The 15249-nt window shown below is 33.8% G+C and overlaps 1 pseudogene; it reads right to left on the bottom strand.

Moving 5' to 3' along the window:
- Positions 1–432: 432 nt before the first annotated feature.
- On the bottom strand, positions 433–6827 carry LOC148253739 (cytochrome P450 71B37-like; annotated as a pseudogene).
- Positions 6828–15249: the final 8422 nt, after the last annotated feature.

The raw sequence follows: 15249 nt of genomic DNA, 5'->3' as shown, positions 1-15249 counted from the left end.
ATGACATTTGAATAACAATAAAACCAAACTAACATACTACAAAAGGAGAAAACCAAATAAAACTTCAACCGAAGGAATAACGCAAATGAAAAAGCCAATAAATTAAATCTACAATGTAACCCACTGAAACATATATGTTTTTTTGGAAAGATCACACATAGGCAAATGGAATAAGCACAAGATGAGTCTTCTTGTGAAGAGTGATACCAGGAGCTTCGTCCATGTTGATATCTTCCTTGCTCAACCCTTCTGGTAAGTTCCAATCAAAATGATATAAAAGATTGCAAGTATAAGTTGTACCAATGTGTTTGCCATGTTGATACCCGAATAAATTCTACGTCCTCCACCAAACGACAACAACTCAAAGTGTTGTCCTTTGAAATCAATCAAGATTCTTGGAAATATCTCCAGTAAAAACTCTTTTGGATCCTTCTAAATCTTGGGATCTTGTCCAATTGCCCATACGTTGACCTGGACTCTGATCTTTGGGTATATCTTGTAACCATTGACCTCATATCCAAACATGATCTGTCTTGGAACAAAAAGTGGACCAGGTCTCTTTTACCACCATGTTTAGGGATTCAAGTTTTTCAATATCATCTTTGTTGACTTTTCCTTTGTTTCCGATAACATCTCTAATTTCAGCTTGTACTTTCTTCATCACTCTTGGGTTCCTCATAAGCTCTCTAACGCCCATACAATGGTGATTTATGAAGTATCAATTTCGCCTGTACATATATTCTGACACATGTACATTAAATGTTAATGCAAGTAACAGGCAGACTATATAAAATGTATTTTCACTATTAACATACATTACTAATAATGTTGTTTAAACTAAGGAGATGGAATCATATATAAGTATATAAATTGTACATATACCATGAGGATTATTTTGATATGAGTTCTGGTGAGAGTAATAGAGCCTTGCTCCTTCTGCTGCTTCTTTATCTTTAAGAGCACATAAATGAGATCCTCCTTCCCTTCTTTTACTTTATGTCCTTCATACTAATCAATTGTCTCTTCCAAAAAAGCATCCAGTGCTAGTGCACTCTTTTAGAGTCTACCACAGAGACCAGTGAGCCTATCAACAATCCATCCAACATAAGGAAAGAAATCAGAAGTAGAGATGGATCCTATAAGAAATATCATTTCGTTGAACTTACCCTGAAATGCGTCGTTCCTCAAAGTTTTCACCAAATGCAACCCTCCTATGACATCCCAGGTGCTAATTAAAGTAAATGAGTGTTAGATACAGATTTAGAATAACGAGTGCATGATAATATTTATATACCGAAATCAAATCTTAACAAATTCCTTACAGATATATATATATATAATGTTCCAAATACATATATCATTAAGGCCAGAAGTGACTAGAAAATACAAAACACAATGGCTACTTCTTTCACTATGCTACTGAAATTCATCGGAGTGTGGAAATAGACATGCACTCAGATTTGTGGATCCAGGGGATCCTCATAGACTTGAAAGGGTAAGTCTACCTGTGGGTCCTCATTTTCTTCCTCATCTAGGGGAGGGAGAGATGAAAAAAGTGAGTTCTATATACTCAGTAAAAAAACAATATTAAATTAATATCGTAAGATTTCAAAAGTTTTCAGCTTCTTTGTTTACCTAACTCATCATTAAGAAAAATCTTTTATTTGAATATTAAAATAGTACATCAGCATAGAAAATCAAATATACATATATCATGCTAAATAATAGAGAAAATTAAATAAATCATGAAATGCACAGATTTTCGTGTAATACTTCGCGAACATTACAAACTTCTATCTCTGTGGGCAAATACAGATAAAAATTTTCAACTGCCTAAGTAGAATAACCAGATCAGATATAGATACAGCAATTTGCTAAGTCCCATTTCCGGCTGACCAAACCATGGTACGATCTATCATCACGATTGTACCAACCATAGTGGTTCTAAGAGGTAGTGTATAGTCACGATATTACTTAGCCACGGGTGACCCCTACAGATAATACGATACCACTCTCGTTAGAGGGCACGCCGTCATCCACTGGGAACGGTCCTCTTATGTCTTTTCAGACTAGATAGGGGAGGGAAAAACAGATACCCCGAAAGGTAAGGGAAATAGATACTCCTCAGAGATAAAAAGTCTAACGAGACACTTGATGCAATATGCATGTCAATACAGATACACTTCAGACCATACAAACTTCATACCATTTTTCTCTTTTTTTTTCGTTTTTTTTTTACTTTTATTATTACAGAGTACATGTTACATTTATTACATGTAAATTCATCAAGTGTCAGTAAATCGCACAGCATGCTTAAAAATCGGAACAATTCCACTCATTTGAATACATAGGCATGCAAAACAGGAAAAAATATCTATCATATTAAATTTACTTATCTAAAAATACTCCTTAAGATATCCAAAATAATACTAGATTAATTACCAAAACCACAATATTTTCTTCTTCACCGTTTTTCCTTTCTTTCTCTTCTTCTCTCACTAATTTACTATCTTTCTCTCTCTAAACCTTTGAAAAATTGAAGAAATGAAAGTGTGGAGGGCAATTTCTAGAATTTTAGAACCGTTAGATTACTCAAAGTGGAGAAATTCGGTGAAGAAACGAGAAAAAAATTCTTAGCATGAAAAAAAAGGAGAAAAGTTTCTCCACCCGCAGCGCGACGTGCTGCCCAAGGCAGCGGCAGAGCACTACCCGAGGTGACAGAGCCAGGCCGGCGCACTGTAGGCTAGCCTCCAGGTGCTGCTACGCACTTAAGGCCTAGGCGCACTGGGCACCACACGCGCAGGCTTACTACACGCAAGCCCTATACGCATGGGACCTGTCCCTGCAGACGCACAGTGTGAAGTGCCAGTCCGCATGCGCGTATGATAGGATACATGCGCAGGTCCTGACCCCGTGCCGTGCACGCAGAAGGGACATGCGCGCTGTGCGCACATCCTGTGTGTGCATGCGTGCGGAGGGGACGTGTGCACTGTGCACATGCCCCGCAGCCTTGTGCGCGCGCACAGTGCCCAGCACCAACACAAGCAACTATTTTCTCGTTAGATTTTTCCCACGAATAGGTTTTCTCCCGTTCCGCTATTTTCTAATTTTTTTATAAATTTTATTTTGAAATAAAATAAAATAATAATAAAAATTAATAAAATAAATAAAAATTAAAATAAAAATATATTAAAATTACGGATCTCGAGAACCGCATAAATTAATTTAAATTTAAGACGACCAAATATCCAAATAAATAGAGTTTTCACATCATTTTAACACAGTGATAGGCGGGGGATTACACCTCCAGATCACATTCGCTACCAGGAAAAACAGCTTCTCGGTTAAATCCACAGGGGACTTGGAAGCAGTAGACTGAGAGATTGATTAAATGAGTGAAGCAACCTCTTCCTCTCTGGTGTACCTAAATGACTGGACTCTACTGTTGTTAAAAAGCTCATGAACGTCTATTCTTACGGATCTCTTTCCAGTATTCGCCAAAAGGAGCAAAAGCTATATCGAGATAATTTTAAGATAAAATACCTGTGGCTAACAATCTGGACCGGCTATAAGTCTTGGGGTCGTGAACTATGAGAATCTGTCTTGTAGTTCCAAGTGAGGAGACGACGAGAAAGGGTACATTTCCAAGCTTCAATCGTATTATAAGGTCGTATTTCTTCGACATCTACTAGAGAGATTGTATTAGCATCTGACTTTTTCTTGAATAGTGATTGCTGAAATCAAAAAATTATGATTATTTTTTTATATTACACTTTAGCTAGTAAGTGGTAGTTGAAAGGAATGGTGAAACATGTTTTGAAGCAAGAAAATTAGCAACTCTTGCTTGTTTTGGTTAACAAAATGATGTGTTTTGTTTGGCTTCTTTGCTGACAGCTTGTATTTACTGTAGCAAAGTATCTTCCCTTAAAAATGCTATATGTAGCGGCTGATGAACTACAATATATAGAGTTCATATTTTTCAAAAGTTGTTTCTCACTCTGTTATATTTTCTTATGCATTTTTTTCTCTGCATTTCCTTTGCATTTTTTTTGCTCTCTTTTTTCTCACTGCAGAGCCACACATTTAGATTTAAATTGCTATATTATTCTCTCCCTATTTTAAAATTACAAACATAAAATAACAAGCTTTTGCCTCCAATAGTGGTATCAGGGCAGTATTCTTTGAAGGTCTTGAGTTGTGAGCAATTGAAATGGCTTCAAATGTAAACTTGCCAGCTCCACCAATATTTACAGGGGAAAATTATGATTATTAGACAGTGAGAATGGAAGCCTATCTTCTTACTTATGATCTGAGGGATGTTGTAGAGGAGGATGTAAGAGTTCCATTACCTGAAAATCCCACCTTACCGTAGATTAGGTAAGAAGCATAAGGGTCTATGAGGAATTTCAAAGATCTTTCAACGCTTCATTCTGCAGTGTCTGATGACATATTTCCAAGGCTGGTGGCTTTCAAGACAGCCAAAAAAACTTGGGATTATTTGAGGGAAGATTATCCTGGGAGTGCTAAAGTGAGAAGAGCAAAATTTTAACTCTGAAAAGAGAGTTTGAATTGTTAATAATGCAGAAGGGAGAGCGTATTAGAGAGTATTCTATAAGAGTTATGAATCTTATTAATCAAATAAGGCTACTTAGAGAAGAATTCAAAGATCAGAGAGTTGTTGAAAAATGATGATCAATCTCCCTAAGAAGTTTGAATCAAAGTTGTCTGTGGTAAAAAAAACATATGATCTTAAGAAGCTTACTGTTGTTGAACTTATCAGTAAGCTACAAGCTCAAGAGCAGAGGTTTTTAATCAGAAATGATGATATCACTGAAAATACTTTTCAAGTATGGCGAAGTTACAAGTTTGGGACCTTAACTTCAAAAGATGAAGGTCAATCCTCAACAAGTAAAGGGAAGCAGCCACAGAGTTCAGAAGATTCCTCAGAAAAATGAAAGTATCCCCCTTGTTGAAGTTGTGCTAAATCCAATCATCTTGAGAGTAAGTGTTAGAAGCATGTACAATGCAAGATTAACAAAATGCATGGTCACTCAAAGAAGTTATGTTAAAAAAGGAAAAATCAATCATCACAGCAAAAGAATGAGCCTCAACAACAACAACAACCACGTCAGCAACAGGAAGTCTATTTTGCTGAGAACCATGAACAGCAGGAAGTTATCTTTTCATGATGATTGAGGCATCTTGTGTGAGTGGAAGTGATTTCTGGTATGTTGACAATGGGTGAACAAGCCATGCGGCTAAGGATTGTATATTGTTCAACAACGTGAATGTTAATTGTAGAACTTAAGTGAAACTTGCAATGGGATAGTTGTGGAAGCTCAAGGAAAAGGCTCAATACTAGTTCAAACTAAGAAAGGTATCAAACTTAGAACTGATGTACTCTTTATTCCTGATTTAGAGCAAAATTTGTTGAGTATTGCTTAAATGCAGAATAAGGATTATTCTATTTTGTTAAAAAATGATTACTACTTTATTTATGATCCTACAAATATGTTAGTAACAAAGATCAAGAAAAATGAGAATAACTATATGCTTGGTCTGAAATATACAAATCAACATGCTTTTGTTGGTAAGGATGATTTGACCTGTTTGTGGCACAAAAGATTTACTTATGATGATATTGACTCTTTGAAGTTTATGCAAAAAAGTAGGGATGTGCTTGTTCATGAATCAGCATTTTGGAATTGGGATAAAAAACTAAGTTGAAGCAAAGAAGCTCCTAGAAGATGTAGTTGTTCCAACTTCAAGTTGCCCAAGTGTCCCTGTTGAAAAGGGTCAACTTGATTCTGTAGAATTTTATGATTCAATTGCAAATACATTAGACACAAAAATTAAGTTATTGGCAGAGGATTATGAAACGTGCAATTTGGCCATCATTGAACCAACAAACTATGAAGAGCCTATGACATACAAGGAGTGGCAACTTGATATGCAAGAGGAGATTTTCATTAAACAACCTCAGGTTTGTAGTTGATGGAAAGGCTGACATGGCATACAAGTTAAAGAAGGCATTGTATGGCCTCAAGCAGTTGGTGCAGCAGTTTAAACAATTGACGATGAAAAAATTTGCTATGTCAAATCTTGGAGAGATTCCCGTGCAACATGGTAGGATCAAACATATAAAAGTTAAGTTTTATTTTTTGCACAAAGCTGAGAAGAACCAAGAGATCCATTTGGAGCATCGCAAATTAGAGGAACAACTTGCTGACATCCTAACTAAAGCTATGCTAAGGGAACGGTTTAAGACTTGAGAACCAAGCTTGGACTGTTCAAAAGAAAATTATGATTATTTTTTTATATTCTGCTTTAGTTAGTAAGTAGTAGTTGAAAGGAATGGTGAAGCATGTTTTGAAGCAAGAAAATTAGCAACTCTTGCTTGTTTTGGTTAACAAAATGATATGTTTTATTTGGCTTCTTTGCTGACAGCTTGTATTTGCTGTAGCAAAATATCTTCCCTTAAAAATGCTATATATATGTAAGGCTGATGAACTACAATATATAGAGTTCATATTTTTCAGAAGCTGTCTCTCACTCTGCTGTATTCTCTTATGCATTTTTTCTCTGCATTTCTTCTGCATTTTTTTTTTTTTTTTGGCTCTCCTTTTTCTCACTTCAGACCCACACATTCAAGTTTAAATTGCTGTATTATTCTCTCTCTGTTTTGAATTTACAAACACAAAAACAGCAAGCTTTTTGCCTCCAACAGATTGATGAGCAAGTGCACCGAGTTGGTGCATATTACCAATGAGGGGCAATCCTGGAGGACCTGGAGGATGCTGATTCTTTGACTCCATCACTTTCTTCATCACTACCAGCAAAATGGAGAGCAGCAGCAAGAGGGGAAGCCATGCTATGATTGTGAACGGAACCAGTTAAACTATGCCTTGCACCGAGTTTGTTTTCTGACCAACGAGCACTTTTGTTCAAGAAAATGAGGGAGAGGGTTATCTTCCTCGCTGAAGGGAGAAGCACCAACTTGTGTGTGTGTGTTATATAAATATAGCTCTTTATCAGTTTATCTTTTTTGTTTTCTGAATTACTGATCAAATAATTAAAGATGAGATAGTTAAAATAAATGGTCATTTATTTTTTCCAGGACTTAAAAAAAAAACATTAAATTTTACTAGGACTTTAAAAAGAAACTTCAAAAACTGAAACCACGTAAATCATAAAAGGATACGTATCAACTAAGCTTTAGCTGGTAATTAGTATATATTTAAGTATGATTAGGGAGATTTTTCACACGTGATAAAATAGATTTAAATTTAGAATCTCTAGTAACGTGTATTGGTTTAATTTTAAACAAAATTTTAGAGAAAATTAATTTTTTTATTAATTCTGCAACAAAATTTTACTTTCAGTTAAATTAGAAAAAAAAAATTATAAATAAATTCAACAAATTTTGGTTATATTTATTCTAAACATATCAGTCATTTGATGGAATACGCCAAAACTTTTGTTTCAGAATTAAATATATATGTATATATTATATTATATAATTTTCAGGCTTGGTTATCATATTTGGATTTTGTTTTTGTGTCTTGTCTGTTTCTAGTTGAGACACAAACACGCACGGCATTTTTTTATTAATTCTGAAACAAAAAAACCTGCACCCAAAGACCCCAATTACAAATCATGGGTCACCGAAAATCAGAAAATAAAGAGTTGGTTTATTAACTCAATGAGTTCATCCCTTATGCAATAATTTACTCGCCTTCCCACAACCAAGGAAATATGGAAAGCTGTATCAAGGACTTTTTTACGATGAATCAGATAAAACTCGTCTATTTGAGTTAAACCAAAAGACCTTTTTCTACCACATAAAATGGTAGACCATTTTCTATTTACTATAATGAACTTGTTGCTATTTTTCAGGAAATTGGTCATAGGACTACATCTCGAGGAGAAATAGTTGAAGGAGTTGTCCAATTGTATTATGCAATAGCTAGATTTTGAGTTCATATTTTTTTAAGTGGACTTGATTCTGAGTCTGATCAGATTCGAGAAATCTTGCAAAAAGATCCAAAATTGGATTTAGAGAGCGATGCATATGTAAAAAAAAACTACTAACAATGACAGAAAATGGGAGGTTCTCGAGTGATCTCAAAAAGCTCAGCCATGCTTGCCAACTAAAAATTACATGGATCATCCTCGGCATCAGCAAAAACTCGAAATAATCAATTTGTTGTGAAGTCCAACAATTTTGTATACAGCCATTGTGGTGAAACATGTCATTCTAAACAATCATGATATGAAATCACTAGTTATCCTGAATAGTGGGATTTCTCAAAGAAACCATAAAAAAAAATTACAGGAAAAGCTATGATGACATCGTCTAAGGAAGTTGAATGTAATACGAAGGATAATTTATAGCTTATAGTAAATATTGCTCATCTAGTTATTATCAATCAAGAAAATGTTTTTTCTGTAACTTCTAATAATATAACTTGGATTATGGATACTGGTGCATCTGATCATATGACTAAAGAACTAGGCCAATTACAATCCATTCACTCATTTTCTCAATCCGTTATATCTACATCTAATGGGAGTAAAACTTCTACTACTGGAGAAGGATCTGCCATTTTGTCCAATACACTCACTTTAGATACAGTTCTTATTGTCCTATCTCTTGAATATAATATTTAATATGTGAGTCAAACTACCTTATCCCTTGATTACACAATAACTTTTTGGCCTTTTTTTTTTGCATTTTAGGATATTCTAACCCAAAAGATTCTTGGTTATGGTGTTAAACGAGGTAAACTTTACTACTTGAAATTGACAAAAAATAGGGAACAAAAATTTAGTTGTGCATGTCAAACTAGCAGTGAAGAGAAAACTCGAACAACTATATGGTTATGGCATAGAAGATTCGGACATCTTTCTTTTAGATATCTTCAAAAATTACAACCATATTTTTTTTTAAACTTCGATGTTTTTTATTTTCAATGTGATATTTGTGAACTGCCTAAAAGTCATCATATTCCTTACTTATATAATATGAATAAATATTTTGAACCTTTGTTGTCATACACTATGATATTTGGGGTCTTGCAAAGGTTCTTTCTTTGTCAAAAGCTTTATATTTTGTTACATTCACTTATGAATGTATTAGAATGACTTGGGTGTCCTTACTTCAGAGAAAACAACGATGTTTTCACATATTTTCAAACATTTCATAATTTGGTGGAAGCTTAATATCAACTTTTGATTCGTGTTTGGCAATCTTACAATGCAAAAGAGCTTGTTGATGCAAAGTTTAAAATTTTTTTGAGCCAAAAAGGTATTTGGCATCATACCTATTACACATATACGCCGTAAAAAATGGATTGGTAGAGAGGAACAATAGGCAGATAAAGAGGTGGTTCGTGCATCACTTTTTGGTATGAACATGTCTTAGTTCTAATGGGGTGAGGCTATAAAATCTGTCGCTTATTTAATCAATCAGACACCTTCTAGAGTATTGAATTTCTAAACACCATAACTATAATGACTCCGAAAATTTTAAAGAAAATCAATTATAAATTTAGTGCGGAAGCGAAATAAATAGTTAGTGTTTACACTCCTTACACAATAACTGAAAGTACTAAATAGGGCTTATGAGAATAACCATTCTAAAAGAACAGTTAATAACCAAGGAAATAAATTAAAAGTAAACGACTGAATGTCCTACTCGCAATCCTCTTGTGGATTGAGTTCTGGATCTTGGTCCTCTTGATCTAAAATGATTAATGAAAAAATAAGCTATACAAGTCCAGTAAGAATATCACGCAACTCACCGACACAGAAATGAAAGTTGGTAGAAATCATAAAAATAACTAATGGAGCTCTTAATTAAGCAAAATCGTTTATTATAAATAAAATTATTTACTGCCTACTTACCATATTGAGATTTTCAAAACCGATCTATAAAGTCAATAACGTAAACAATATCATAATTTCATATGCAATCGGTTGGAACAACAATTTCTCTTTTATCAGCCTACTGATATCCATGGATGTCCATATGGATGTCCCCACAACGTGTGAACCATTTCTTTTAATATTTTTAATTAATGGTCCGTCCTCATACCCCATTCGGTATAAAGCTAAATTACTAAATCTCGATACTCCGTCTGGTATGAGGGTGAAAGGGGTCGTCTCCATACCCCATCCGATATGAGTACCAAATTACCAAACTTCGATACCACGTCCGGTATGAGGCAACATTCACGGTAGGGTTCCCTATGTACCCAGTTCATTTACCATCTCTTAGGATATCTAGTAAGGCTACTGTTTCATCCATTCACTTAATCAAACAGTTTTTTTATTTCCTTTAATTTCTAGTTTCTCAATTCAACCATAATCAGATGAAACAAGCAATACATGCATTCAAATTATAAGATCAATAAATCAGATATTATCATGCATTCAAATTGTAAAATAAATCAACAGAATCAACAGTGAATAATTTTCGATTATATCTCTATTAGTGACCTGTAATTAATCATTGATATTTTCTAAACTACTCAAAATACCGTATTATTATTAATAATTAGATTTCAATTCCATAACAGAGAATAAGGTAAGGGATTTTTACTCAAAATGATGCACAAAATGTTAAACTTGTTGGCTGCACCTACTGGCGATCCTCAGGTTCTCTGAATTTTCCTTAGGAGATTAAAACGCACTTCAAGTACCTAAAAATATCTCAAAAAATTTAAAATCAATGTTAGGACCCCTTTTTGGCCTATTCTGAAATTCTGACACGGCGATTCCGTCGCGCTCTGGTGACGACACCGCCACCCGCAGCGGTGGTGTGCCTCGAGTCGACTGTTTTTGGCTGTTTTCGACCGAATTCCACCGGTTTTGTATTAATTCCTACGAGAAAACACGTTAAAGGCCTCGGTTGGCTAAAAAAATCAAAAAAGCAAAAATCACCAGCGGTGGGGTTCTCCAGTGTGACAGCTCTGCCCGTTCACCTTTGCGGTTGAGTGTTTTGCTTCGGTCAATCTGTAACGAAGAAAACGATAATTACAATGGTGGAAGAATTACGCAAAATGAGAATTGGGAATGGTCTCATCGGAGGCTTTTTTGTATTTTTTCGCGGCGGCGCTGCCGGGCTTTGTTTGCAGTTTTCAGCCAACCCGTCGGTTCTTTTGCTCTGATTTGGCCACGACAATGTCTAAAATTAAATTTCGAGTAAAGAAGAAAATTTTTACCTCTTTTAGCGGTCGGAAGTGGCTCCGGCGATGACGATCAGCTTCCTTCCTAGCGGCTGGGTCTTCTTATCCAACAGGAGAGGTTTAGCGGTTAGGATTAAAGTTTGGTGTGAAGAGAGTTATTTATATCCGTCTTCTTTTAATATGGGTCGTCCATCGCGTTTGATTTGAACCGTCTAATCACAATTAAATACGGAGTGAATCTGGACCGTTCATCATGATTTAATCTAGACTGTCCGATCGCGTTTAAATAGGAAGTGAATCTGAACCGTTCGTGCACGGGGAAATGAATCTAGACCGTCCGATCGTGGGCACATGGATCGCCAGTGTGGCCTCCCGCGTGGCACCGCGTAAACGTCCCTTGTTACGCGACACGCTCTGGTTCGTCGGGGCTGCTGACTAGCATCTTATGTGGTATAATTTTTTTAAATTGTATTTTGAGCCCTTGTTTCTGATTTTTCTTTTAAAAATACCCCAGAACCCAAATTTTCACCCTTTTTTCCAAAATCATCTTCAATTTCATCCTCCAATTAATTTTCTTTATTTTTTCATTAAAATAAAATCCAAGAAAAAACTAAAAAATATATATTTATATATTAATTTGAATTATATAAAAATTAATTAATTAAGAGTATTACAACAACAAACGATGCAATCTTTTTTCTCCATTTCACATATTCTAAATCTTGAACCTAGAGTTTTTAGATGTATTATCTATTTTCATATTCCTAAGAATCTCTGAAATAATCTTGATATGTGTGCAAAAAGATGTGTTTTTGTTGGTTATTCTAATTTTCAGAAAGGATATCAGTATTATGACCCTCAAACTCAGAAATTACATGTGACCTTGGATGCATCTTTTTGCGAAGCAAAACCTTATTACTTAGGGGGGAAATCTGAGAAAGAGAATGTGTTACAAGAAAAAAGCAGTAAACGAGATAAAGGTGTTTTTTTAGGTGGAAAATATGCATGAAAATGTTGGGAGAAATAGTCAAGAAAATTTGGCAGAGAATTATAATGAACTGACGATTCCTTTTGAAAATATGTCCGAATTACCAGTAGCTTTAAATTTGCCTTTGATAACACCCTTTACAGAAGAATTAACTCAGAATTTCCATAATACTTCACTTCAGGTCATTCCAAATCCTATATTTAATGAAACAAATATTTCTTCTGACTTTATGACTCCTAGATATCCACAAAGATCTAACAAAGGTGTTCCAAAGAAGCAATGCGAACCTAATCCTAAAGCTAAAGTTAAATATCCTATTAACAATTATGTCTCTACTCATAAGTTGTTTGAGTCATATACACTTACTATTAATCAATTATCCGAAATTTTTATTTCTAGTAGTGTGCAGGTTGCATTGCAGGATCCAAAATGGAAAAAGGCAATGAATGAGGATATGGAGGCTTTATAGAAAAATTTCACATGGAAACTAGTTCTATTACCAAATGGAAAAAAGACTATTGAGTGTATATGGGTGTACACAATGAAACTTAAAGCAGACGAAAGTATTGATCGATATAAGGTGAGACTAGTTGCAAAGGGGTACACGCAGAAGTATAGGGTGGATTACTAAGAGATGTTTGTACCAATAGCTAAACTGAATATAATTTGTATTCTCTTATCTATAGCAACAAATCGAGATTGGTCCTTGAAACAATTTGATGTTAAGAATGCATTCTTTAATGGAAACTTAGAATAAGAAGTTTATATGGAGCTCACTAGGATTTATACAAAATTCTTTAAGCAAAAATAAAGTTTATAAATTAAAAAAATCGTTGTATGGACTTAAACAGTCACCAAGAGCATGGTTTGGAAGGTTTTCTACAGCAATGAAAGCTTTTGATTTTAAGCAAAGTAATTCAGATCATACTTTGTTTATAAAGCATAAAGAAGGGAAGGTAATAGCTTTAATTGTGTACATTGATGACATGGCCTTAACAGGAGATGATTTTTGTGAAATAAAGTTATTACAAGAATATTTGGCTACTGAATTCGAAATGAAGGACTTGAGATAGCTTAAATTCTTCTTAGATATTGAAATAGTTAGATCGAAACATAAAAAATCCCTTTCACAATGAAAATATGTGCTGGATCTTTTAACTGAGACTAGAATGCTTGCTTGTAAGCCAGTAGACATGTCCATGGAAATGAATCACAAGCTTGGAATTTTTCTAAACCAGGCTTTAATAGACATTGGTCGGTATCAAGGCTAGTTAGGAGATTAATTTATTTGACACACACAAGGCCAGATATAACCTATGCTGTAAGTGTTGTGAGCTAATTCATGCATGCACCAAGTGAAGATCATCCAATGCAGTGTACCAAATCTTGAGATACTTAAAGGCTACTCCCAACAGAGGTTTGTTATTTTCAAAAAATGGCTCCTTAACAATTGAAGGATACACAGATGTCGATCGAACAGGTGATCAAACGACTAGACGATCCACTTATGGTTATTTTGCTTTCGTGGAAGGTAACATGGTCACGTGGAAAAGAAAAAAACAAAAGGTTGTGGTAAGATCAAGTGCAGAAGCTGAATTTCGAGGAACGACTCATGGAATATGTGATTTTTTGTAGATCAAGAGCATTTTAGAAGATTTGAGAATTAAATATGAAAAACTATAAGTCTTTATGGTAACAATACAGTCACTATTGAGATTGCACAAAATTTCAGACAGCATGATTATACTAAACATATTGAGATTGATAAACACTTCATCGAGGAAAAGTTGGATCAAAAGATTATACATTTTTTTTTATCAAATCTTAAAATTAGTTAGCTAATATTATCTCAAAAGTAGTTATTGGAAAGAGATTCTTTGAAATGACCAACAAGTTGGGCGTGATAGACATCTATGCTCCAACTTGAGGGAGAGTATTGATATAAGTTTTAAATTATTAAATTAGTGCTATAAATTATTATATTAATTGCTAAATTACTATATTAGTATTGTAAATTAGTGTTATAAATTACTATAGTAGTATCATAATTATAGAAACTTAATTAACTAACTTTTTGTGTAATAATTTCTATTTTTTTTTCTGTGATGTAATTGTACTTATATATTGTCTCAGAATAGAGAAGAATAGATATCTCTAAATTATTTACACATTCTATTGTTTTACATATAATGAATCTGGGTTATGGGTATTCTTGGCTTTTATGTTGTGGTAAGATGAAGAGAATAAAAAGGAAATGATAAAAAGAATGAATAGGATGAATGGAGTTGAGAATATGTTCATGTAATTATCACCTCTTTAAATGATTCCTGAGTCTACAGAGCATATATGTGTATATATATATATTAGTGTTGTCATTGTTGGTTTTTTGATATAATTTAGAGGGAGGAAGTTAGTTTAACATATTAATGACAAGTAGTCGACGCCATGTGAAATCTCAAAAATCTTATTAAAGTAGTGTTTTAATTTTTGCATATTAAGGTAAGCAAGTACTAAAAATGGGATTAATGTCTTATTGATAGATCATTATCCTAATTTAAATGAAGTACATTCGATTGCACAAGAAAGAATACTGACGGACAAATTCATAAGTGTACAAAATCATTTAAGTAATAAAGCATCGTTCTATAAGAATTGTGTATTAAATACTAAAATTATAGAAATTTTATTTAAAATAATTTAATCAAGTAAAATAATTAAATTAATAAAAATTATCAATAGACATGCACTAGAATAATTGATTTCATCTTAATTTTAGGTACATTTGAGATTTAAGTTTTTAATAGATTTAATCTATCTACAATGGCCGAACTATCTTAATATATTTTCAGTTTTCCTCCTAGTATTCTCTAGGTTATTAATTCATAACTACAAATTTTTTATAACAATTATTAATTTGATTCAATAAAATCTATAATAATTTAATTATCTACGTTAACTCGACTATATTACTCTCATTTAAATTTAATTAATATTTAATAATATTTTTCTAATTATTGAAATTTCACTTCCACTGTTTTAAAATCATCAATCACAAATCAAGCCGTGAGTTGA

The sequence above is a fragment of the Carica papaya genome, chromosome 5, assembly GCF_054855325.1.
Source record: "Carica papaya isolate Zhongbai chromosome 5, ASM5485532v1, whole genome shotgun sequence".
Taxonomy (NCBI): Eukaryota; Viridiplantae; Streptophyta; class Magnoliopsida; order Brassicales; family Caricaceae; genus Carica; species Carica papaya.
The sequence above is the reverse complement of the archived record's forward strand: the minus strand, read 5'-3'. Positions and strand labels throughout refer to the sequence as shown.